General features: G+C 45.5%; 1 long non-coding RNA gene and 1 other non-coding gene across 2 annotated transcripts; both read right to left on the bottom strand.

Annotated features, from left to right (window-relative positions):
• On the bottom strand, positions 1-24,564 carry LOC123330789. Its single transcript, XR_006546957.2, has 3 exons — positions 24,351-24,564; positions 22,225-22,693; positions 1-765 (listed from the first exon to the last, which is right to left on the bottom strand). It is a non-coding gene; the product is annotated as an uncharacterized LOC123330789 (long non-coding RNA).
• On the bottom strand, positions 9,679-9,750 carry TRNAC-ACA. The gene has a single exon. It is a non-coding gene; the product is annotated as a tRNA-Cys (tRNA).
• Positions 24,565-25,270: the final 706 nt, after the last annotated feature.

Consider the following 25,270-nt stretch of genomic DNA (forward strand, 5'->3'; position numbering starts at 1 on the left):
GCTGTTGGCTTTCCCAGAAATGAAGGCTTCCTTGCCTCCCCCCTCCCTGGGCTCGCTCCGATGCTTTGGACTCCCCTGATTGAATAACCAAACGTCCAGCTGCTCCCCAGACAGACGGACGCCTGCTGCTGTCTCCAGCAGCCCCGGACTCCCGGAGCCACTGCACCACTGTCCCCAGCACAAGCGGAAGGTGCTGAAAATCTATTTTCAAGCTCTCTGATTAGGTGATGACAGCTCTGGTTTTAGCCAATTAAACACCATTTTCATTCACATATATCAGGCCCCGAAATGGGGGTGTTTGTTTCAGGAGGACCTCCTCCCAGGGTTTCTGTCTCCTCCACATTTATGTTTCGGCCAGGGCTTAGTGGTCTTTAGACACCTAGGGGTGGGGTTTTAACCTGTGCTGGATGCCGGGGTCTGGAGACAAGCCCTGACCCTGTAGAGTCCAGAGTGTGGTAGAGAGACAGAGAAACTTCATTACTCCTCTAATACGAACTGAGCTTGTCCTTGCTAAGTCTGGTCCCTGCCCTCAGGGAGGTTCCATTCTAGTGTGTGAAATTCCATGGTTAAGTAATGTACGAAGAGCTACGAACGATGACCTTTAAGAGCATCACAGTTGGGAACTGGATGGTCATGTTGAAGCCACGTGCAAATGTTCTGGCCAATGTCCTGTCTTCCTTTCAAAGGTGCTTGCTACAAAACGGGACACTCGAGATCATGAAAGCTGGCCAAACAGGTCTGCACTGGAAGCCTCCATCTTCCCATCTGTAGAATAGGATGAGAACAATAATAGCCGCTGCTTTATAGAGCCTCAGGCTCTATAGAGGCAATGAGCTAACTCGTGGACACGCACAGTGCACAGTGCCTGATGCAGAGCAGATGCCGGCAACTGTTCCTTGCTGGCGTTGTAATTATTCTGCGCCTGACCTGGCTCCCATGGAGCTGCGGGGCTGGGCAAGGTCTCTATGATGAAGAGCTGGCTTGATGAGCGGGCCAAAGACAGGGCAGTGAATGGCTCCCCATGTCTGACAGCCCGGTGTTGAGATCAAGTGCCCAGGCCAGGAGCAAAGAGTTTGCTTCCCACTTCCACCTCCTCCTGGCCTCTCTGAGTCACAGTTTTCTTACCTGTAAAATAGGAGAATGAGAGTTCCTGTGTCCACTCTCTCCCTCCCTCTTCATATGGCCTCCTCTCTCCTCCTCTTCTGTCTCTCTTTTTTTTATTTTTAAATTTTAATTGGAGGCTAATTACTTTACAATATTGTAGTGGTTTTTGCCATACATTGACATGATTCAGCCATAGGTGTACATGTGTTCCCAATCCTGAACCCCCCTCCCATCTCCCACCCCATCCCATCCTTCAGGGTCATGCCAGTGCTCCAGCCCTGAGCACCTTGTCTCATGCATCAAACCTAGACTGGTGATCTATTTCACATATTTTAATATACATGTTTCAATGCTATTCTCTCTCTTCTGTCTCTTGAAAGGACACTTTTCACTGGATTGAAGGCCCTCCTGGACGATCCAGGAGAATCTCATCTTGAGATTCTTAATGTAGTTACATCTACAAAGACTCTTTCAGGACTCCCATGGTGGTCCAGTGGCTGAGACTCTGGACGCAGAGGGGCCCAGGCTCGATCCCTGGTCAGGGAACTAGATCCCACATGCCATACCTGAGTTCTCGAGCCACAGCTAAAGATCCCACAAGCTGCAACAAAGATCAAAGATCCTACATGCTGCAAGTAAGACTGGCGAAGCCAAATAAATATACATTTTTCTAAGAAAACAATTTACATTTTTTAAAAAAAGACCCTTTTCACCAATGGACATGTCTTTGCTGGGGAGTGGGTGGCATCAATCATCAGCTGCAGCTGGGAGGGCAGACATGGGCTCTCGGTCTCTGCAGATCCCTCACCCGGCGGCTGGCTCTTCAGGGATTATCACAGCACTAGCAGCCTTTTGGCCTGGGTAATTCTTTGTACAATGGGAAGCAGGCTCCCTGGCCTCTACCCACAAGATTCTAGGAGCACACTGCACCCCATACTGCAGTGGTGATAATCAAAAATATCCCCAGATGCTGCAAATGTCCCATGAAGGCAAAACCATCCCTAGTTGTGAACCACAGGAAAAGGCAAATACTCTACAGCCGTCCTCCAGAAATTCACCTTTGTCTGCTGAGGACTTTAGGAGCAAGCATCCCACACAGAGGTCTGTACAGCCGGAGGCCTGTAGTTGTTTCCAGGGCTGCCTTAACAAAGCACCACAAACGGAGGCTGAAAACAGCAGGAATGTACAGTCTCACAGTGGTGGAGGCTGCAAGTCTGAAACCAAGGTATTTCAAGGCCAGGCTCCCTCTCCCTTCCTCGCCTCTCCTGGCTTCTGGTGGTGGCCAGCAACCCTGGGTGTCCCTTGGCTTGTAGACACATCACTCCAAGTTCTGCCTCTGTCACCCTGCGGTCTGCCCCGCTGTGTGTTTCTTCTCCTCTTGTAAGGACCCCAATCATATTGGCTTAAGGCCCATCCTATGCCAGTACGAGCTCATCTTAACTAGTTATATCTGCAACAACCCTATTTCCAAAAAGTGAAAAGTCGCTCAGTTGTGTTCAACTCTTTGGGACCCTGTGGACTGTATGGAATTATCCAGGCCAGAATACTGGAGTGGGTCCCCTTTCCCTTCTCCAGGGGATCTTCCCAACCCAGGGAATGAACCCAGGTCTCCTGCATTGCAGGCGGATTATTTACCAGCTGAGCCACAAGGGAAGCCCAAGAATACTGGAATGGGTAGCCTATCCCTTCTCCAGAGGATCTCCCCTACCCAGGAGTCAAACTGCAGTCTCCTGCATTGCAGGAGGATTCCTTACCAACTGAGCTACGCTGCTGCTGCTGCTACTAAGTCGATTCAGTCGTGTACAACTCTGTGCGACCCCATAGACGGCAGCCACCAGGCTCCGCCGTCCCTGGGATTCTCCAGGCAAGAACACTGGAGTGGGTTGCTATTTCCTTCTCCAATGCATGAAAGTGAAAAGTGAAAGTGAAGTCACTCAGTCGAGTCCGACTCTTAGCACAAAAAAGTGGACTCTAAAAAGAAATGTCACAAACTTATTTACAAGATAGAAACAGAATCACAGACATAGAAAACAAACGAATGGGGACTTCTCTGGTGGTCCAGTGGTTAAGAATCCGCCTTCCAATGCAGGGGATGTGGATCCAGTCCCTGGTCGGGGAACTAAGATCTCACAGGCCACTGGGCAACTAAGCCCACACACCACAACTGCTAAGCCTGCGCGCCGCACCTAGGGAAGCCCAAGTATGGCAATGAAGACCTAGAGTAGTCAAAAATGTTAAAAATAGAAAACAAACTAACAGTTGCCAAAGGGGAAAGGGGGAAGGTGAGATAAGCTACAGGTTTGGAACCGGCAGATACACACTGCTGCTGCTACTGCTGCTGTTAAGTCGCTTCAGTCGTGTTCGACTCTGTGTGACCCCATAGACGGCAGCCCACCAGGCTCCCCCGTCCCTGGGATTCTCCAGGCAAGAACACTGGAGTGGGTTGCCATTTCCTTCTCCAATGCATGAAAGTGAAAAGTGAAAGTGAAGTTGCTCAGTCGTGTCTGACTCTTCGAGACCCCAGGGACTGCAGCCCACCAGGCTCCTCCATCCATGGGATTTTCCAGGCAAGAGTACTGGAGTGGGGTGCCATTGCCTTCTCCGAGATACACACTACTATCTATAAAACAGATAAACAGCAAGATCCTACTGTAGAGCACAGGGAACTATATTCAATACCTTATAATAACCTATAATGGAAAAGAATCTGGAAAAAGAATACACACATATATATTCTTTATATATTCATATATATCTATGTACAACCGAATCACTTTGCTGTACACCTGTAACCAGCACATGGTAAATCAACCAACAGTTCAGTTCAGTTCAGTCGCTCAGTCTTGTCTGACTCTTTGCGACCCCATGAACTGCACTTTAATTTAAAAAAAAAAAATGTGGCATTCTGAGTTTCTAGAAAAGATATGAGTTGGGGAGAGCAGTATTTAATTCAGGACAAGGCCTTGAGAAGAACATGGAGTCCCTCCCCATCTTTGCAGTGGGAACACCAAGGCCAGAAAAATCAGGTTACTTCTCCGGCGTGAGGTGTCAGAGAGAGGGCTCGGCTCGGATCTGTGATGGGATGCCTGACACCACACACAGCCCCCAGGGGTGTGTGGAACTGATGGGACCAGAGCTCTGACTCTGAGTCTGCAGCGAGCCCACTGCCCAGGTACATCCCAGCCTAAGGGGCTTCCCGGGAGGGCCTCCCAACCAACCCCTCTAGCTCTGACCTTCTCAGGAATCTCTCCCTTCTTCCTACTGCCAGTCAGACCCAGTCACCCAAGGAGAAGAACCTTGTTGGTTAATTTTTTTTCCCCTTCAAAAAAATAAATTCATAAATGGTCCTTGGCAAGCTGTTTACTACCTGGTTTTAATGGCCTGTTTATTACCTTGAGCCTGCATCTGTTAACATGCCCCCTCGTCATTTTCCCTCATTAACTGTCAATTTGGAAGCCAATTTTGGCATTAACCATGCCTGGGCCTAAATGGCTGCGGACAGTTGGTTTTATGACCGAGCCTTGTCTTGGAAACACGGGACTTGTCGTCAAAGAAGGGCTGAGGACTGAGGGGTCTCTGCGGTGGGCAGCGGTGGGGCTGCTGGCAGAAGGTGAGGCAGGAGGGAGTTTGGGGGCTGGATTCACAGGTCACCCAGGCTTCAAAGAAGAACATCCTTTCTTCTGCAGCTGAGGGATAGCCGCATATTTAGAAGGAAGCTTAGGGACTTCCCTGGTGGTCCGGTGGTTAAGACTCCACACTTCTAATGCAGGGAGTTGTGGGTTTGATCTCTGCTCAGGGAACTAAGATCCCACATGCTGGGTGGTGCAGCCAAAAACAAAAAATATTAAAGGAAGTTCATTTTCAAAAAAAATGAAAAGAATCTCTGATCAGGAAAAACCACACTCTTATGAATGCAGAAAAGCAACCACCAAGGAAACGAACCCTGACAGGTCAGCACCTGATGGGGCTGAGGCTCATCTCACGCTTCCCATCCATGCTGTCCCCAGCCTTTCCAGGAGCAGAGGATACAGGAATCAATGAGAGATGGCCCTGACCCTGAGAACTCCTATCCAAGGAGGAGAGATGGACGCGTCCACAGGTCATGACAGGTCATGAGCCGGGAAGCCCAGGAGAACTCAGGGCTGGGTGGGTGGTGGGGAGGGAAGAGGAGGCCAGGCGGTGAACTCCTCAGGGCTGGTCAGAGATGGTTCTGCAGAGGCACTGACGAGAGCTTGGAACGATGGGTTCTCACAGGCAGAGAGGAAGGTGGAGATGGGGAAGAACGTCGGGAAGAGGGCAGCGTGGCCGTTATGCTTAAACCCCTCCATGGGTGCAGAACAACGTGCGACCAGCATCCCATGCGCCCTCTCCCATCACCCCAAGTTCCAGCCACACCATCCGTAGTGGGGTGCACAGTGTACCCACGAATTCAGAGCCAGAACCTCAGAATGTGACCTTATCTGGAAACAAGGTCTTTGCAGATGTCATTCGTGAAGGTGAGGTCTTATTGGAATAGGGTGGGCCTCAAATCCAATGACTGGTGTCCTTATGAAAAGAAAAGAGGGCACGCAGGGACACAGGAAGAAGGCCTTCTGAGGACAGAGACAGAGGTTAGAGTAACACACCTCCAAGGACCACCAAGGGCTGCTGGCAGCCCCTGGAAGCTAGGGAGGACCTGAGAAGAGCCCTGTCTCACAACATGGGGAAACACGCAGGGCCCTGCTGACACCTTCCAGGTTTCAGACTTCCAGCTTCCAGGCCAATGTGAAAACACATTCCATTGCTTTAAGCCACCCAGTCTGTGGTCCTTTGTCACGTGACCCTAGGAGAGCCAACACCATCCTCTTCTTCCCCTGCTCCAGCCCTGTAGGAAGCCTGCTGCTCCTCAGGGGCCTTCCAAACCCTCTTCATTGTTCAAACACCTGGCCAAAGAGTTCTGGGTTAAAGGGTAAGAGGAACACACACTTCTGATTTCACATCCTTTAAAAAAATAAAAAATTCCCACCAGGTTAGAGAAGAGATTTTTAAAGATGAGAGTTCACTAGGATGGGAGAAAAGGAGAGGAGGAAACCAGGAAAGCCTGAGTCGCCCTGCACTCAGCTGGCTGGTTGTCCCTGGGGCTGATGCTCAACCTCCATGGGGCCTCCAGAGCAGCCTAGGATCCCACCAGCAAGGTCCTGTGTGGTGCGCCTGGCTGCTTCCCACATGCTCTTGACCGGGAGCGGGTGGAGCTCCTGCCCTCCAGGGCAGGGCCCACGTTCAGCCAGAACACTCCTATCACCCTATCACCCCCCACCGTTCTGCTGTGACCTACTCCTGAGCGTGTACACCGGAAATACAGGTGGGATCCTTGCCTGCCCCATCCCTGGGTCACATGACGACCCCTCCAGAGGCCCCACGGAGATGCCTGCGCCCCAACGTCCCCTCCAGGGAGCCTGCAGAGAAGCTGAAGTGAGTGTGTCCCAGAGACAGTGCCCAGCACTCAGCTTGCAGCAAGCACAGGGCCCTTCCTTTGCATCAGATTCAAAACCAAACAATGCGGTAGGGAGATACCTACCCAGGTGGTAAAGCTAAACTCGAGGTGGATGCAGGAGCTTCAGCTGTGGGGGAGGAAATGGGGAACTTGCACTGACACAGGACCCCAAAAGCAGCCCTTCTCCAGCTCTGAGGTGCACACAAGTCACCTGGTTCTATGGGCCTGGAGGGGCGGGAGATGCTGTCTTTCCAGCTAAACCCCAGGTGAGGCTGATGCTGGTCAGGGACCAGGCTGAGAACCAAGGCTCTGAGTTACTGGTAACATTCAATTTCTCAGCCGGAGTAGAAGTAAATGGGCGTGCATTTTCTTTAAACTAAGTGTACATATTTTATGCTCTTGAATACATCTGCTATGTCTCAGAATCTATTTATTTTTAAATATTTATCTACTTGGCTGCACCGCATATCAGTTGCCTCATGTGAGATCTAGTTCCCTATCCAGGGATGGAACCCGGGCCCCCTGCATTGCGAGTGTGGAGTTGTAGCCACTGGACCACCAGGGAAGTCCCTAAGCCTCAGAATTAAAAACAAAAGCAAAAAAACAAAAATCATCTCCTAAAGCCCTCCTTACCCTTCTCAGGCTGTGCAAGGCACACCTGGGCTCCTGGCACACTTCCTCCAGGGGTTACAGACTCCAGCCTTTAAAGGGCCCAGGCGGGTGACATTCCCCCACTGAAGCTACATGCGTCAAACATGCCAGCTACAAAGAGAGGATGAACAGCTGTTGACAGGAATGTGAGCCCAGAACTGCCAGATCTAGCTTTTCAAGAGAAGTTGGATAGTATTCAGATTTTTTGTGTGTAGAATCTGATTTTTTTTTCCCCCAAGATATCATGGGCTGGAAGGGGTCTGTGTGTGCTGAGGCTTTGACCCAGTTGATACGTTCATATGGCCCCTAAGCACACCTTGGGTCCTTGGTGAAGGGGCTTGTCCGTAATCTGGATGGTCTTGGCATCAACAAGGACAATAATAAAAGCCAGCACTTAGGCAACAGTTACTCCTTGGACTCAAGTACGGCTCCAATTGCTTCACACGTATTAACTCATTTAATCCTCACAGATTATGTGCTAGGCACTGTGCTAAGCTCTTTAGATTTTTTTTTTTTTTTTTTTTAGTATTTATTTATTTGGCTCTGCTGAGTCTTAGGCTCGGCATGTAGGATCTAGTTCGCTGACCAGGGATTGAACACCAGACTCCCTGCATTGGGAGCATGGAGTCTTAGCCACTAGACCACCAGACACATCACTAGATATTTTTATCTGATAGAATCCTTGCAAAAATGCTCTGAAGCTTCTGTTGGCTCCTATTTTACACGTGAGAACAGCTGAGTCTCAGAGCAGTCACGTGCCTCAGGTTCCAAAGGTGGAAGGGGGTAAGGCTTGAGCTGGGATGTGAGCCCGGGGTCACCTTCCCAACCTCTGTGCCAAGTTACACACAACCACTCAGCATAACCACTGTGCTCAGCTGACTGACAGATCTGCAGAAAAAGTATGATTCCTACTCCAATAAGCCGGTGACCTTGGGCGAGATATACAACCTCTCTGTAACTTCGGTTTTCACATCTGCAAGATAGGCATAAGAACAGTGCCTGCCTGGGTCCTAGGAATGGAATGAAGACTAAATTGGAAAAATGTGCAGTATATTTAGCTCAGATTCTGGGTTCAGTGCTGGTCAAATGGCAGCAAATTTCATTACTGTGATCATCTATTTTATTGATGTCAATTTTTATTGCGAACATAGTGTATAATTCCTCAGTGGTCCCTTCCATCTATCATAGCCCTAATGGAAGCTTCAATGCTTTGGCCACCTGACGTGAAGAGTCGACTCCTTGGAAAAGACCCTGATGCTGGGAAAGACTGAGGGCAGGAGGAGAAGAGGGCAACAGAGGATGAGATGGTGGGATGGCATCACCAACTCAATGGATATGCATTTGAGCAAACTCCAGGAGATAGTGAAGGACAGAGAAGCCTGGTGTGCTGCAGTCCACGGGTCGAGAAGAGTTGAGTGCAGCTGAGCAATGAACAATAACAGTTGTGTGCATTGTGATGTATTCACTTGCTTCTCCATTTGGGGTTTGGAAGTCAGTTTACCTAGGGAAAAACAGCTGGTTAAACATTGATGACAATTGAAAAGGGATGACTGTGGAGAAGGGGAGGAGTGAAGAGGGAGGCAGGAGAAAGGAACTGAATGCACAGCATCTGTCACTAGGCTCCCAAGGGAGAAGGAGCCCATGGAACTTGACTGAGCACCGACTGCGTACAAGGCTTCGGGTTACCCAAGTAACACAGGTCATATCTCATCACATCCTGGCGGGGAGGGGAAGGTGTTATCACCCCATTTTTGCAGGAGAGGAATCTGATGCTCAGCGTTCTGAACCTGCCTGAGGTCACCCTGCTGGCCCCAGGCAGGAATGCTCCTGTATCTGACATCTCAGTTTGCAGGCTAGATCCCTGAGACTCAGTGGCTCAGACTGTAAAGTATCTGCCTACAATGTGGGAGACCTGGGTTCGATCCCTGGGTCAGGAAGATCCCCTGGAGAAGGAAATGGCAACGGACCGAGAGCCTGGTAGGCTACAGCCCACAGGGTCACAAAGAGTTGGACATGACTGAGCAACTTCACTTTCACTTTTCACTTTCGCTGGGACTCTGGAAAAGCTTCTCCCGGGGTGCTCGTAGTGCTGCAGGCCATAGGGTCGCAAAGAGTCGGACACGACTGAGCGACTGAACAACAATGGCGCTCGTGATGCTCATCTGACACTTCTTCCCCTCCTTTGTCCTTCAGGGCTCCCAGCTCACTGTAAGACCCAGCTCGACCCAGTTCCAGAAGCTGTTAACTCATCACTGGGCAGGGACCCCACCCCCACCATTGATAAAAATCGCCCTTCTTTTCTAAAATACTTTGCCTATATCTTAATCCCATTAATATAATTCTGTTGTGTCCGACTCTTTGCAACCCCATGGACTGTAGCCCACCAGGCTCCTCTGTCCATGCGATTTTCCAGGCAAGGAATGGGTTGCCATTTCCTTCTCCAGAGGATCTTCCCAACCCAGGGATCGAACCTGGGTCTCCTGCATTGTAGGCAGACGCTTTACCATCTGAGCCATCAGGGAAGTCCAATATAATTCTAGAAAGCAATAAAAACAGACTTTTGATTTTCCTATTTACAAAACAGTTTTGCTTATCTCCCATAAATCATCCGGCAACATCCCCTGTCCTAACCTGTTTCTCCTCTGTAGCCGGCTACCTACAACCTCTCGGGAAGCAGAGTTGTTGCCCCAACTTGGAAACCTTCCTCAAAGCAAAGGGCTCCATTTCTTCAAGTCAGAGGACTCAGGTTTTTAACTTCCTCCTAGGACAAAACTCAGAGATCACCAGAAAGCAGAAGTGCCACTCTACTTACACCTCAGAGGATGGGAGGATTCCTTGATCAGAATGGTTTCTGTAAGGCTGTTTGTCTTTTTCCTCCTTGGATTACAGGAATTCTGTATCCTGGATGGTAATCCTTTGTTTATTAAAGTGTGTCCATTATCTCCCTCCAGTTTGTGCTTTGTTTGCTGAAGGTGAATTTGAACAACAGTTCTTGATTTTACTTAAGTTGTGTATTTACCAATCTTTCCTAGAACTGTTCTTAAATCTCTTTAAGAAATAAGAAAATACTTCCTTACCTGGAAGTCATGAGAATATTCTCTATTATCTCTTAGAAGTTTTTAAAGCATGTATTTCTTAAAATAAATAAATATACTGTATCTTTCTTATGTACACCTTCATCTGGATCTAGTTTTCCTAAGGGACAGCATGGGGTGAGGATCTATTTTTGTTTTTTCCCTCCTATGGATACCAGTCACCCCAGCATCTTACAGACTAGTTCTCCCTCTTGCTGGTGGCCTGAAATGCTGCTTCAGTCAGTTATCAGGTTACCGAGTGTGCTTGGGTTTCTTTCTGAGTTTTTTTTTTTTTTTTTTCTGCTTCACTGGTCAGTTTCTCTGTGCCAGTTACACACTGCCATAATCCACATAGTTTAATAACAAATCTCCACATCTTCTGGGCGAATCGCCCCACTTCATGCTTCTTCAGGAATGTCTTGGCTATTCTTGGGTCTTTGTTCTTCCATATAAATCTTTGAATCGGCTTGTTCAGTTCCTTTAAAAATCCAGTGGGGATTTTGATTGGCATTGTATTAAGTCTATGGCTCAATCTAGGGATATTTGAGACCTGGGACATATCAAATCTTCTGGCCATGAACTGAAAACCTTCCTCCATTTATTTATGACCTCTTTAACGATTTTTCTCTGAGAGTATATACTTTTCTCTATAAAAGTCTTCCACATTTAAAAAATAATTATCTGTAGGGGTCTCATAGCTTTTCTTCTGTTGCTATTACAAATAAAATCATTTTTGAAACTTACATTTTCTCTTTCAAGTTAATATATTTTCTTTTTCATTAAATGACTTTTTTAGATTTTTAAATTTTACAGACAACTTTTAAAGGTTACTTTCCATTTACAGTTATTACAAAGTATTGGCTATATTTCCCATGTTCTAGAATATCCTTGAGCCTACCTTACCCCCAATAGTTTATATCTTCCATATCCCCAGTCCTATACTTCCTCTTTCCCCTTCCCCACTCGTGACCACTTGCTTTTAAAAACAAACAAAAAAACTTTTTATTTTATATTGGAGTATAGGTAATTAACACTGTTGTGATGGTTTCAGGTGAACAAGCAAAGGGACTCAACCATACATGCACATGTATCCATCCTCCCCCAAACTGCCCTCCTGGCCAGGCTGCCGCAGAACACTGAGCAGTTCCATGTGCTGTACAGTAGGTAGTAACCACTGGTTTGTTCTCTGTGAGTCTGCTTTTCTTTTCTGTTATAGTCACTAGTTTGTTGAATTTTTTAGATTCCATATTACCAGTGATATCATATAGTATTTATCTTTCTCTGTCTGACATATTTTGCTTAGCATAATGCCCTCCAAGTGAAGCTACAGTTTCTAATTGCTTGTTACTGGGGTATAGAAATGGAATTCACTTTTTAAAAATTATTATTGACCTTATATATCTATTTTCCTGAGCTCTTATTAACATTAATAATTTGTAGATTCTTTCAAATTTCCTATGTAAGTAATCATATCAGCTGTGAATAATGACAGTTTTATTTCTTTTTTTCTAATTATATCTTTGACACTTTTTTCTTGTCTTACTGTGCTAGTTAGGACCTCTGGGGCAGAAGTAGGGATTGAAGGCACTCTTCTCATAGCTCTAATTTCTGAGGAAAAGGTTCAAATTTACCAACGTTAAGGCTGGGGATTTAGGTACACACATTTATCTTGTCAAGGAAGCTTTATACCACTTCTATTTTGATAGATATTTTTGTGTTTGTGTAAATGATTGGTTACAAGTGGGTGTTCAATTTTCCAAAGTCTTATTTCTATACATACTGGGATGATTTATTCCAATCTGGTAAAGTAGTGAATATTTATAATGTTTTCCCAATATTAAATCACTTTTGCATTTTGGGGATTAAACCCAACTTAGCCCTCATGCATTCTTTTTCAGATATTGCCAGATTTCACTTTGGTAATATTTTAGGGCTCAGACGGTAAAGAATCTGCCTGCAATGCAGGGGACCTGGGTTTGATTCCTAGGTCAGGAAGATCCCCTAGAGAAGGGAATGGCAACCCACAACCCCATTAGATAAGACTTTTGCATTCATGTTAATGAATTAGCTTGATCTATCCTATATTCCTTCCTCATACTGTCCCTGAATGATTTTGATATCAAGGTTATATTACCATCATAGAATGAGTTAGGCATTTTTTTAATCTCTGGAAGATTTTGTGTAAGACTGGGATGAGCTTGGAGAAGGCAATGGCACCCCACTCCTGTACTGTTGCCCAGAAAATCCCATGGATGGAGGAGCCTGGTAGGCTGCAGTCCATGCGGTCGCTAAGAGTCAGACACGACTGAGTGACTTCACTTTCACTTTCCACTTTCATGCATTGGAGAAGGAAATGACAACCCACTCCAGTGTTCTTGCCTGGAGAATCCCATGGATGGAGAAGCCTGGTAGGCTGCAGTCCATGGGGTCGCACAGAGTCGGACATGACTGATGCGACTTGGCAGCAGGGATGAGCTTGAAAGATTGGTTGAACTTCCCTGTTTTTTGTTTTTTTTTTTTTTTTAAATCTGTAATTACTTTTTTCCCGTTGTTAACCTCTTATTCATTTTTTAAATAGTTCTGAGAAAACTGGGGCTTTTTAATCCTTCTGAATCAATTTTGGAATTATGTTTAAGCATTCAAATTTTTGGCAAAAAGATTTGTATACAATTTTATTAGATCTTCACTGTAGTATAGTTTTAATCTATTTTAATTCCTAACATTGTCATGTGTACATATGCTTTTTCAAAAAATTAGTCTTACCAGAAGTTTGACTACCTTATTAATCTTTCCAAAGAACCAATATTTAGCCTAGTTGATCTGCTCTGTTATAGCATTTTCCCCCCAATTTCATTAATTTCTGATCTATGTTTATTGTCTTCTCCTTTCTACTTTTTCTGGGGGTATTCTTTTCTTTCTTTTTTTTAGTTTATACATTTTCAGCTTTTCCTTCATTTTAATATAATATTGAAAGGTATGGATTTCTCCTTAAAGTATCATACTTGCTACTTAACTGAAGTAGTAGCATGTGATATATTCAGAATCAGTCAACTCAAATTATTTCAAACTTTACTTTTTTTTTTCATTCATTAGCCAATCTGAAGTCTACTTTCACATTTCCAAACATAGAGGATGACTAAAATTTGTCCTTGGATTATCTATATCAACATTCTTAACTCCATCATGCTTAGAGGACATATAATATATATATGATAATGATTATTTGAAACATAATGACAAATGTTTTGTAGTTTAATAAACTCTGTATATTTCAACCATGCTTTTTGACCACAGTGGAATTAAATTGTTGGGTTAGCCAAAAAGTTCATTTGGGTTTTTTCCATAAGATGATGTTTACAGAAAAACCCAAATAAACTTTCTGGCCAACCCAATATAAATTGAGTTTAAAAAATGTCAAGGACTCTTAAAACACAAGTTTCCATATTTCTTGAGAAGAATGAAAGAAACAAAGAGCTGTTTAATTTTAGGAGAGTCTATATTTGTCCATTAAATCATGGCTGCCAACTGTAATTCAAACCTTCTATGTCTTACTAATTTTTTCATCTATTTGACATTTCAATAATTAACACATGTGTGTTGAAACTTCCTATCATCATGGTACATTTATCCATTTCTCCCTTTAGCTATTTTCAACTCTTGCTTCACATTTTTGAGGCTATATAAAATGAAGGCAAGTGTACAACTGTCATATCTTACTGGCGAACTGAATGTCTTCTCACTGTTGATCTTCTTTAATATTGCATATTTTTTTCTTAAAAAATATCTGGTATGTTTCTAATCCTCTTTTTACTTATAAACTTTCTATATAGTTTCACCTGTTTCTTATATTAATATGAAAAGTGAAAGTGAAGTTGATTGGTCATGTCCGACTCTTTGCAACCCCATGGACTATAGCCTACCATGCTCCTCCGTCCATGGGATTTTCCAGGCAAGAGTACTGGAGTTGGTTGCCATTTCCTTCTCTAGTGGATCTTCCCAACCCAGGGATCGAACCTGGGTCTCCCACATTTTAGGCAGACGCTTTACCTACCATCTGAGCCTCCAGGGTAGTCAACAAGTCACATATATTAATATATGGCTAATTTAAAAAGAAAATCTAATGTGACTATCTTTGTCTTTTAGCTGGTGGTGATTTAGTCCCTTTTTATTTATTTCATGCTGTGCTGGTCTTAGTTACTGTACACAGGATCTTCAGTTGCAGCATTCGAGCTCAGTTGTGGCATGTGGGATCTAGTTCCCTGAACAGGGATTGAACCTGGGCCCCCTGCATTGGGAGCATAGAGTCTTAGCCACTAGACCACCAGGAAAGTCCCCTGTTGTATCTATTGTTATTACTGAAATAACTGGGTTTGTTTACATCATTTGACTTTATGACATTTTTTTTTTTCTTTTCTTGCCTATCTTTTCACTCTAATCCCAAAGAAAGGCAATGCCAAAGAATGTTCAAACTACCACACAATTGCACTCATCTCACAAACTAGCAAAGTAATGCTCAAAATCCTCCAAGCTGGTCTTCAACAGTATGTGAACAGAGAACTTCCAGATGTACAAGCTGGATTTAGAAAAGACAGAACAAGAGATCAAACTGCCAACATCTGCTGGATCATAGGAAAAGCAACAGAATTCCAGAAAAACATCTACTTATGCTTCATTGACTACGCTAAAGCATTTGACTGTGCGGATCATAATAAACTGTGGAAAATTTTCTTAAAGAGATGGGAATACCAGACCACTTTATCTGCCTCCTGAGAAATTTGTATGCAGGTCAAGAAGCAACAGTTAGAACCAAACATGGAACAATGGACTGGTTCCAAATTGGGAAAGGAGTATGTCAAGGCTGTATATTGTCACCCTGCTTATTTCACTTATAAGCAGAGTATATCATGCAAAATGCCAGACTTGATGAAGCATAAGCTGGAATCAAGATTGCTAGGAGAAATATTAACAACCTCAGATATGTGGATGACACCACCCTTAATGGCAGAAAGTGAAGAGGAACTAAAGAGTCTCTTGATGAAAGTGAAAGAGGAGAGTGAAAAAGATGGCTTAAAACTCAATATTAAAAAAATTAAGATCATGGCATCTGGTCCCATCACTTCATGGCAAATAGATGGGGAAACAATGGAAACAGTGACAGTCTTTATTTCCTTGGGCTCCAAAATCACTGCAGATGGTGACTGCAGCCATGAAATTAAAAGATGCTTGCTGCTTGGAAGAAAAGTTATGACAAACATAGACGGCATATTAAAAACCAGGGACATTACTTTGCCACCAAAGGTCCCTCTAGTCAAAGCTATGGTTTCTCCAGTAGTCATGTATGGATGTGACAGTTGGACCATAAAGAAGGCTGAGCACCAAAGAATCGATGCTTTTGAACTGTGGTGTTGGAGAAGACTTGAGAGCTCCTTGGACTGCAAGGAGATCAAACCAGTCAATCCGAAATTAGTACTGAATGTTCATTGGAAGGAGTGATGCTGAAGCTGAAGCTCCAATACTTTGGCCACCTGATGTGAAGAGGTAACTCAATGGAAAAGACTCGGATGCTGGGGAAGACTGAAGGCAGGAGAAGGGGATGACAGAGGATGAGATGGTTGGATGGCATCACCAATTTGACAGACATGAGTTTGAGCAAGCTCCAGGAGTTGGTGATGGACAGGGAACCCTGGCGTGCTGCAGTCCCTGGGATTACAAAGAGTTGGACACAACTGAGCAACTGAACTGAATTTTCTTGCCTATCTTTAGGGATTCAGGGCTCGTGTGGATTGTCAGGTTCAGGTCCCCTACCTTTCTAAGAGCGCAGCGTTTAAATTCTCATTGGTGGTGCTGATACAGGTCTTTGACCTCAGGACAACCATGCCTTAGAATTATTGCTGAATTAGCTTGCTTACTATTTACCATTCCTTGCTTTGGTTTTAGCCCTCTGACAGGTATACATTTACTTACTTGCTTATTTATTTATCATGGCCCTTAATAGTTCCTTTATTTCCAATAAGCTCATCAATGCCCTAAAATGTATGTTTGCTGTAATTGAGATAATGCTCTGGGGAAACAATGTGTTGAGGGAAGGACATAGTTCTTCATCCCTGTTTCTGGAAAAAAAAAAAAAAATAGTGTTTCTTGTTACATCTTATTTTGGTCGGGCTGGTGGGTGATATCTATTATCTTCTATTGCTTTTCTATGCTTCTCAAGTTCCTGCTGTGAGCATGTATTAATCTCACAATTACAGGGGAAAGTTATTTTAAGAAGCGGTCATCATATTTAGAGAGTTGGGGACCATTGCTTTGAATCATGAGTTAGAGCATTAGAGGAAGAAAAGCAAATTTAAAGGTTGTTGGGGCCAGGCCTATGATGGGAATGAGGAAGCGGGCCAGGTAGGTGTGTTTAGAGCGACCTCATGTGAGAGGCTAGATCCAATGGGAGCAAATGCAAGTCAGCCCAGCCAATTTTTGCCTTACAGTGAGGCAGGTTTGATAGTGTCAAATCATTTGGTTCAGTGTGAATAGATATGTAAATTTATTTGAAGTCTTAAGAGATTCTTAAATGTTGGCAACTAGTTCGAAACAACGTTTCAATATGGTGCAGTTCGCACCAACCATCTATGTAGACTGGATATGGTTTTTGGCTAGCCCCTCTATATCCCTTGTTTTGGGGTCCAGTCTCTTAGGGAAGGTTGGCATGCTGCAGTCCATGGGCTCTCAAGGAGTCAGACATGACTTAGCAACTGAACAACAACTCTTTACCTCTCTCACCACATGCAAACTCCATGGTCACTAAGATAAGTCCAACTCTGAAACTTTTCTGAAATAGAAGGACCACACCAACAAATAAGTCTATCTTCAGTTAAGATTCTGGGCTGACTCTCCAATCACCCCAGCTTCCTTCACATTGAAAGTGAAAGTGCCAGTCACTCGGTTGTATCTGACTCTTTGCCACCCATGGACTGTAGCATACCATGCTCCTCTGTCCATGGGATTTCTCAGGCAAGGATACCGGAGTGGGTTGCCATTTCCTCTTCCAGGGGATCTTCCCGACCCAAGGATCAAACCCAGGTCTTCTGCATCTTCTGCTCTGGCAGGCAGATTCTTTACCGCTGAGCCACCAGGGAAGCCCAGTGCAGGGCCGTGCCCTCCCAGAATCACATTGAAGCAATCAAGCAATCAGCAAATCTGTCTGTTCGTCTATCCATCCATCCACCCATGTATCCATGTGTTCCTACAGACAACTATCTTTTGGACATCTGCCAAATGTCACGTACTGTCCCAAATAATGGAGAGAAAATAGGGAATGCAGTTAGACCCTTCGGGTGTGTATTACATTCTGAGGGAGGAAACAGACAATTACAAGCCAATAATGTGATTTCGGATGGTGAGAAGTGCTATCTAAAAACAGGGGAAGACAGGACAATGAGCAGGAGTTGTGGGGAGAGAGGAGGACGAGATGACGGTGTTGGTCAGGAAAGGCCTTTCAGAGGTGGCGTTTGAATAAGACCTGCTTGCTGATAAAGGGGCAGCTGTGCAAACAGTGAGATCCAACTCAGCTGCTAGGAACAGCAAGTGCAAAGGCCTAGAGACTAGAGTGGAATGATCTAGATTTGTAAGACTTGTTAATCCTCATCCTGAGGACCCACCCAATGCGGCCCTCTTCCCCACCTCCACTATCAAGAGAGCTGGTCCTGTGTTATCTCTTATACTTGGGCCCTGAGCAAGGCCCTTCCCCCAGGTCCATCCCACGGGCTTGGTTTCCAGGAAGCTGGTTTCCAGGGAGAAGACAGAGTTGCAGTTCTGGCTCTCCTCACCCTCCCTCCCCCAGCTGAGACCCAGGCCATGCTCAGGGTCTTCTCCTCTTTATCATCCATTAGCTATCTCACCTGAGAGGGCCCACCTCTGCCAAAGGGTCTCCTTCCTGCTCCTACAGAGAAGAACCAGTTGATTCTTTTCTCATGCCATTTGATAAAAGTCCAACCTCCTTTAATATGTTTTCAAGCCCTTGACAGTTTACCTACCCTCCAGCCCCAACCATGCCCTGCCTCTCCCCCCCACCACACACACCCTTTCTGCCTAGCCTAGTCCCCAAACTCCCATGGCCATTGTCTGCTATTTGACTTCCATATGAATGTTTCATTTTTTAAATTAGAAATGTCATCTCTACCTCTCCTTAAGTTTTACATGTGCAAAATGTCACTCAAATGTCCACTCACTTGAGAAGGAAGCTACTTCTTCCATCCTTCCTGGATATTGGGTCCATACGGTGGTCTTGATGCTGAGCATCATCTCCATCTGTCTCACCATGGACCTTGTCTCATCTCCCTGTCTCTCCTCCAAGTCTCATCAGTCTCTTATGGGCCCCGTGTCTCCTTGCCTGGCTCCCCTTCCAGCTCCTCTATCCTTGTCTTGTCACCTGTATTTCCTCCCACAGTTCTAGGCTTGACTATTTGGTGCAGGAAATGCTTGTAGAGTGAACAACTGTTGAATAACTAGGTCCCTAGCTATTCAGGCACTCAGAATGGTCCAGCTTTGAGCTAGGAGTCAGGCCATCTCAGAGCTTGCTGCTTCTTCCTAGTACCTTTAGTATGCATTTATCATGAGCACAGCCCTGCCAGCATTGGTTTGAATCCACACTTGCTCAGGGAGTGCTTTTACTACCTGCTGAGCGCTCTGTCTGGAACTGGTAACCCCTCCATGTTGAATGGATTGAATGGAAGGATGGATGAATAGTCCATAAAGTACTTTACACAGATCAGTACCTTTAATTTTGAAAACAACCTGAAGAGATGGGTTCCCTAGTCAAATCCCACTTTACAGTTTAGGAAACATTAAGGCTGAAAGTCATTAAATGATCTGCCCAATGTTCACAAAGTGGCGGGGTTGGGATTTGAACCCACCACTGTCTTGCTTCACAGTCTAATCCTGTGCTCCTCTATGTAGGGTGAAGTGAAAGTCACTCAGTCGTGTCTGACTCTTTGCGACCCCATGGACTATACAGTCCATAGAATTCTCCAGGCCAGAATACTGGAGTGGGTAGCCTTTCCCTTCTCCAGGGGATTTTCCCAACCCAGGGATTGAACCCAGGTCTCCTGCATTGCAGGCAGATTCTTTACCAGCTGAGCCACAAGGAAAACCTCTGTGTGGGGGCCACCAGCCAATTAGCAACTTTCTCCTGATTCTGGCTGGCAACAAGGATTTCATACCACATTCAGTTGTCATGTGTCCTTAGTCACCTCTAATCTGTAACAATTCCTTAGCCCACCCTCATCTCTCAGGGTAATAACATTTTTTAAGGTCACCAAGAAGCTGTTGTATAGAGTATTCCACCATCTAGATTTGTCTGAAGGTTGTCCTCATTATTATATTCAAGTTAAAAATATTCTGCAAATACGCAACATGAACAATGTTGGATCCCTCCCACTGCATCCCATGGCAGGGCTGGTAGGATCAATCACTCCTATCCCAGTGAGGGTAACTACAGTCACTCATTGAGGTGGTATCTCAGATTTTCTCCTTTTTAATTATTAAGAAATCTCTAGTCTCTTTTTCTAATTGATCAGGTGGATTCTTTACCATCGGAGCCACTGGGGAAGCCCTTGTAATTGATAAGTAATCTGTAATTCTCATGTGCTGTGAGGTTTTGAGTCTGTATTCATATCATTTTCCCCAATAATGTTCACCCAGAGATTTTAACATGCATCAATGACTTTTGCCAACAAAGATCCATCTAGTCAAGGCTATGGTATTTCCAGTGGTCATGTATGGATGTGAGAGTTGGACTGTGAAGAAAGCTGAGCACTGAAGAATTGATGCTTTTGAACTGTGGTGTTGGAGAAGACTCTTGAGAGTCCCTAGGACTGCAAGGAGATCCAACCAGTCCATTCTGAAGGAGATCAGCCCTGGGATTTCTTTGGAAGGAATGATGCTACAGCTGAAACTCTAGTACTTTGGCCACCTCATGTGAAGAATTGACTCATTGGAAAAGACTCTGATGCTGGGAGGGATTGGGGGCAGGAGGAGAAGGGGACGACAGAGGATGAGATGGCTGGGTGGCATCACTGACTCGATGGACGTGAGTTTGAGTGAACTCCGGGAGTTGGTGATGGACAGGGAGGCCTGATGTGCTGCGATTCATGGGGTCGCAAAGAGTCGGACACTACTGAGCGACTGAACTGAACTGAACTGAACTGAATGACTTTTGCCCTGAATTAATTTTTATGAGAATGGTTGCAAATTATTTTAAAATATATAAAGCTGGCAGAGGGGAAGCACAGGTGAAGGCTTGAGTTTACTTAAGATAAAGTCCTGGAAAATGTTGCCCCACTGTACTGAGAACTTTTAATTGGCAAAGCATGGCTTGGCAGGAGGGCCCAAAGATAACCAAGATGTGGTCCCTGCCACCAGCGCAGCTCATGATCAGAGACAAAGCAGACACAGCACAGAGGAAACACACACACACACACACACACACACACACACACACACGGAAGGAGAGGCAGGAAAATGCTGAGTGAGGGCTTCAGAGAGAACTAAGCTGCCTGGAGGTATCCACTGAGGCTTGAGTTCTGCCCAGCTCGCTGGCACTATGGAAGGGACCATCCCCCGTCCCAAATGATGTAAGCTGCTGTGTCCCTTCCAAATTCATATGTTGAAGTCCCTACCCTCAGGACCTCAGAATTCGACCTTATTTCAATATAGGGTCTTTAGTGAAAAAATATAATCTTTAACTTGATGAATGAGGCAATTAGGGTGGGTCATTATCCGGCAGGATTGGTGTGCTTATTTAAATGTGGGAATTTGGACACAGACACACATACAGAAGGAAGGTGCATGAAGACAGATGGAGACCATCATCAATACCCCAAGGACGCCTGAGGCTGTTGGCTCCTGGGAGAAAGATCTGCAATAGCCTCTCCCTCACCATCTCAGAAGGAGCCAACCCTGCCAACGCCTTGACTTCAGACTTCTGACCTCCAGAACTGAGTCAACAATAAGGACTTACTGTGTAGCACAGAGTACTACGCTCTGTGTTATGTGGCAGCCTGAATAGGAGGAGAATTTGGGGGAGAATGGATATACGTATATGTAGGCTGAATCCCTTTGCTTCCACATGAAACTATCAACGTTGTTAACTGCCTATCTTGGGAGTGAAAGTTGCTCAGTCCTGTCTGACTCTTTGCGACCCCATGAACTGTAGCCCACCAGGCTCGTCTGTCCATGGAATTCTTAAGGCAAGAATACTGGAGTGGGTATTTGCCATTTCCTTCTCCAGGGGATCTTCCCGACCCAAGGATCTAACCTGAGTCTCTGACATTGCAGGCAGATTTTTTACTGTCTGAGCCACCAAGGAAGCCCCTCCAATATAAAGTTAAAAGTTAAAAAAAGAAAAAAAATCTATGAGTCAATTTGGGTCATTTAAGTCACCCAGTTTGTGGCACTTTGTTACAGCAACACTAGGAAATGGAAACACCCACCATGGATGTAAAGACCCTGTGTTCCTGGGCTGCACTTCACAAAGAAAGGGGCCGGGGTCTGAGGCCTGAGGTCATGATCAGATGTAGGTCATGATCTACACTTAGTAGCTGCATGAACTTTGGAAAGTCTCTCCCCAGTCTGTTTCCACATTAGTCACCAGAGGGGAATGACACTGATGTCTTCATGAAACTCCTGCAGACAGGGTGCCCCCATTCCACTGTGGTGGCCCGGGTGACAGGCCCACATAGATGGGCTGGCCCAGCCCTTGCAGGTCATGGGACTCCCTCTTGGGTACCCTCATCTGAGTTTCACTCTGCTGGCTATAGGGCATTCTTACTCGCTTCCACACTCAAACACAGCTGGGGTGGGGCAGAACAAGACACGCAAGTCAGATACCCAAAATGTCCAGGTGCTGCTTTAATGACGGATGGGTTTTCTTACCTTTCTGAATGTGGTCCACTGTGTCTCAGGTGTGATGGATCTCGCCTGTCACTGGCATGGCGCAGGTGTTGTCCCTGAATCCAAAACATCACAGAAACCTTCCCAGTGTCCCTAGCCCACTGTGGAAGTGATCTCTCCTTCCGCTCAGTTTCTCAGCTCTATGATCACTCCTCTCTTTGGGGCCCCCAGTGCCTTCTATCTTAAGCAAAGGGAGGTGGTTAAGGAGGGAAGAGTTGAGGGGCTCACCCTGGAGCCACGCTCTGGGTCTGAATCCTGGCTTTGCTGTGAACTAGCTGTGTGACCAGGCAGCTTCCTCAGCCTCTCTGTGCCTGGGTCCTAGGCTGGTTGTGAGGATTGGATGGGGCCAGGGTACATACAGATCACTCAATAAATGTCTGGTGTTTTGTTAGAGCTTTGCTTATCAGCTTATCTTATCTTCTTCCACTTGCCTTTGGAAGCCAGGATTTTGCTGTAGGAACAAGGAGATAGCAATCTGACTTTAGAAAAGTTAAAATAGCCTTCATTTGGACTAGAAGCATCAGTACAAACTCATGATGTATTTTACTGTGTTAACTCTAGATCCACTGAAAAGTACTGGAAACAACATTCCATCAGTATAAATGAGCAAACCAGATTGTGATCTCTAAATGTTGTTTCTCTCTTGCATGCCCTGCGGCTCAGTCGCCTCCAGACTCTCTGAGACCTCATGGACTGTAGCCCTCCAGGCTCCTCTGTCCATGGAATTCTCCAGGCAAGAATACTGGAGTTGCTATTTCCTTCTCCAGGGGATCTTCCCCACCTAGGGATCGAACTGGTGAACCGGTATCTCTTGAGTCTCCTTCATTGGCAAGGGTATTCTTTTACCATTGAGCCACCTGGGAAGCCCCTGTTTCTCTCTTAAAGAAATCGAGAATGATCAATTCCAGGTGTCAGGCAGGAAATGAACAAGGTGATTCTGGAACATCTTGTCATATAACAAAGTAAGGCAGCTATGAGAGACTACTGGGGCCAGGTGGAAGGGGTCCCAGGCGTGATGGCTGTGGGGTTCTCCCGGGCACATGCACGGTGGGCAGGGGGCGGGGCAGACGGAGAAGCGCATTGCACCGTGAAGACGTCCTGTGGCTTGTGCCCTGGACCGTGGTGCGCACTTATACTCTGTAGGTCACATCCCCATGGACTTTGTGGTCGGGACCGCAGGCTACCTCCTGGAAGGTACATCAGGAGGAAGGTCCCCCAGCCTGTGGAGGGGCAACAGAGCATCTCAGAGTGCGGGGAGATCCACAAGCGGGATGAGCTCCTAGACCAGGACGACTTGCAGGTGGTGAGCCTTGGGGACACGCTGGAAGCTGTCCGGAACCGAAACCACCGCAAAGAAGAAGGAATGGGTCTTTGCAGGGGCCGTGACTGGTCCTGTCCCCATGTCCACCCAGCCCCAGACCCACATCTGGTTTACTTTATTGCTTCTCCGGCCCCTCATGTCCCTCACAGCCACACGCACACAGGCGGCTCCTCCCCAGCCTGGCAGACACACGCGTAGCTGAGGGTCTGGTGAAGAGGGTCTAGTGAGCCTCCGCTCTGACCCGGAGGCTGCAAATGCTGACTGGTGGCCACACTACTCGGGCTTCTGCGCGGCTGGGGGGCCCTGTGGGGTGGAGAGCTGCCTCGTGGGGAGCCATGTGGCCTCAAATGGGAGTGGCTGGGGTTGGGGGGGATGCCTTTAGGAGGGGTACTTGCATGCCAAGTTCCAGTTTGTATTGGGAAGAACTAAAAAACAAAAAATCTACCTGCTCCCTTAACTAAAGAAAAAGAGAGAGAGAAAGAAAGAAGAAAAATAACTGTGGCCCCATCAACTTGGGACTCAGGAGCAAATCTGAAAAGATTTCCATTCACAAAAGATGGAAAATGTGAGCATAAATAAAACTAATTTTACTATGTGAAGTGAAAATGTCGCTCAGTTGTGTCTGACTCTTTCTGACCCCGTGGATTATAGCCTGACAGGCTCCTCAGTTCATGAAATTCACCAGACAAGAATACTGAAGTGGGTAGCCAGCCATTCCCTTCTCCCGAAGATCTTCCTGACCCAGATATTGAACCCAGGTTTCCCACATTACAGGAAGATTCTTTACCATTTGAGCCACCAGGGAAGTCCTAAGAATACTGGAGTGGGTAGCTATTCCCTTCTCCGGGGGATCTTCTCAATCCAGGGATCAAACCCAGGTCTTCTGCATTGTAGGCAGATTCTTTACTATCTGAAATAATAAGGAAACATAAATTTAAATCCACGAATTTGTGACCCTTAGAGGAAAGGAAAAAAAAAAAAAGAACTCATTGGATCTCTCTTGGAATATAACTAGGGAACCACCTCGTTAGTCTGAAAACTGATGAATAAAAGGTTTAAAAATACATAAATGTTCATCACTGAAGGGAATGCAAAATGATACAACCACTTTGGAAATCATTTTTGGCACTATTAAGAAAGTAAAAAGAGGGAATTCCTTGGTGATCCTGTGGGTAGGACTCTGCATTTCCACCACAGGGGGCACGGGTTTGACCCACAGTCAGGGAGCAAAGATCCCACAAGCTGCAAGACATGGCCAAAAAAAAAAAAAAAAAAAGAAAGAAAGGGAAAAAGAAAGTAAAAAGAACACACAGAATGAGACAATACCTCTGTAAATCACATAGCTACTAAAGGGAACTGTATCCAGAATATATAAAAAATTCTTACAATTCAACAATAAAAGCAACCCAATTTAAAAATAAGCAAAGGACTCAAATAGCTATGTCTCCAAGGAAAATATACAAAAGGCCAATAAGCCACAAAAAAATTGTTCACCACCATGAGTCATTAGGAGAATGCCAATCAAAAGTAGAATAAGATATCACTTTGCACCCTCAGGATAGTTACAGTTAACAAAGACAGACAATAACAAGTGTTGGTGAAGATGTGCAGGAGATGGGACCTGCTCGCATTGCTGGTGGGAACGTAAAATGTTATATCCACTTTGGAAAACAGTCTAGCAATTCATTAACTGATTAAAAATAGAGT

The sequence above is a fragment of the Bubalus bubalis genome, chromosome 20, assembly GCF_019923935.1.
Source record: "Bubalus bubalis isolate 160015118507 breed Murrah chromosome 20, NDDB_SH_1, whole genome shotgun sequence".
In the NCBI taxonomy this organism is placed as follows: Eukaryota; Metazoa; Chordata; class Mammalia; order Artiodactyla; family Bovidae; genus Bubalus; species Bubalus bubalis.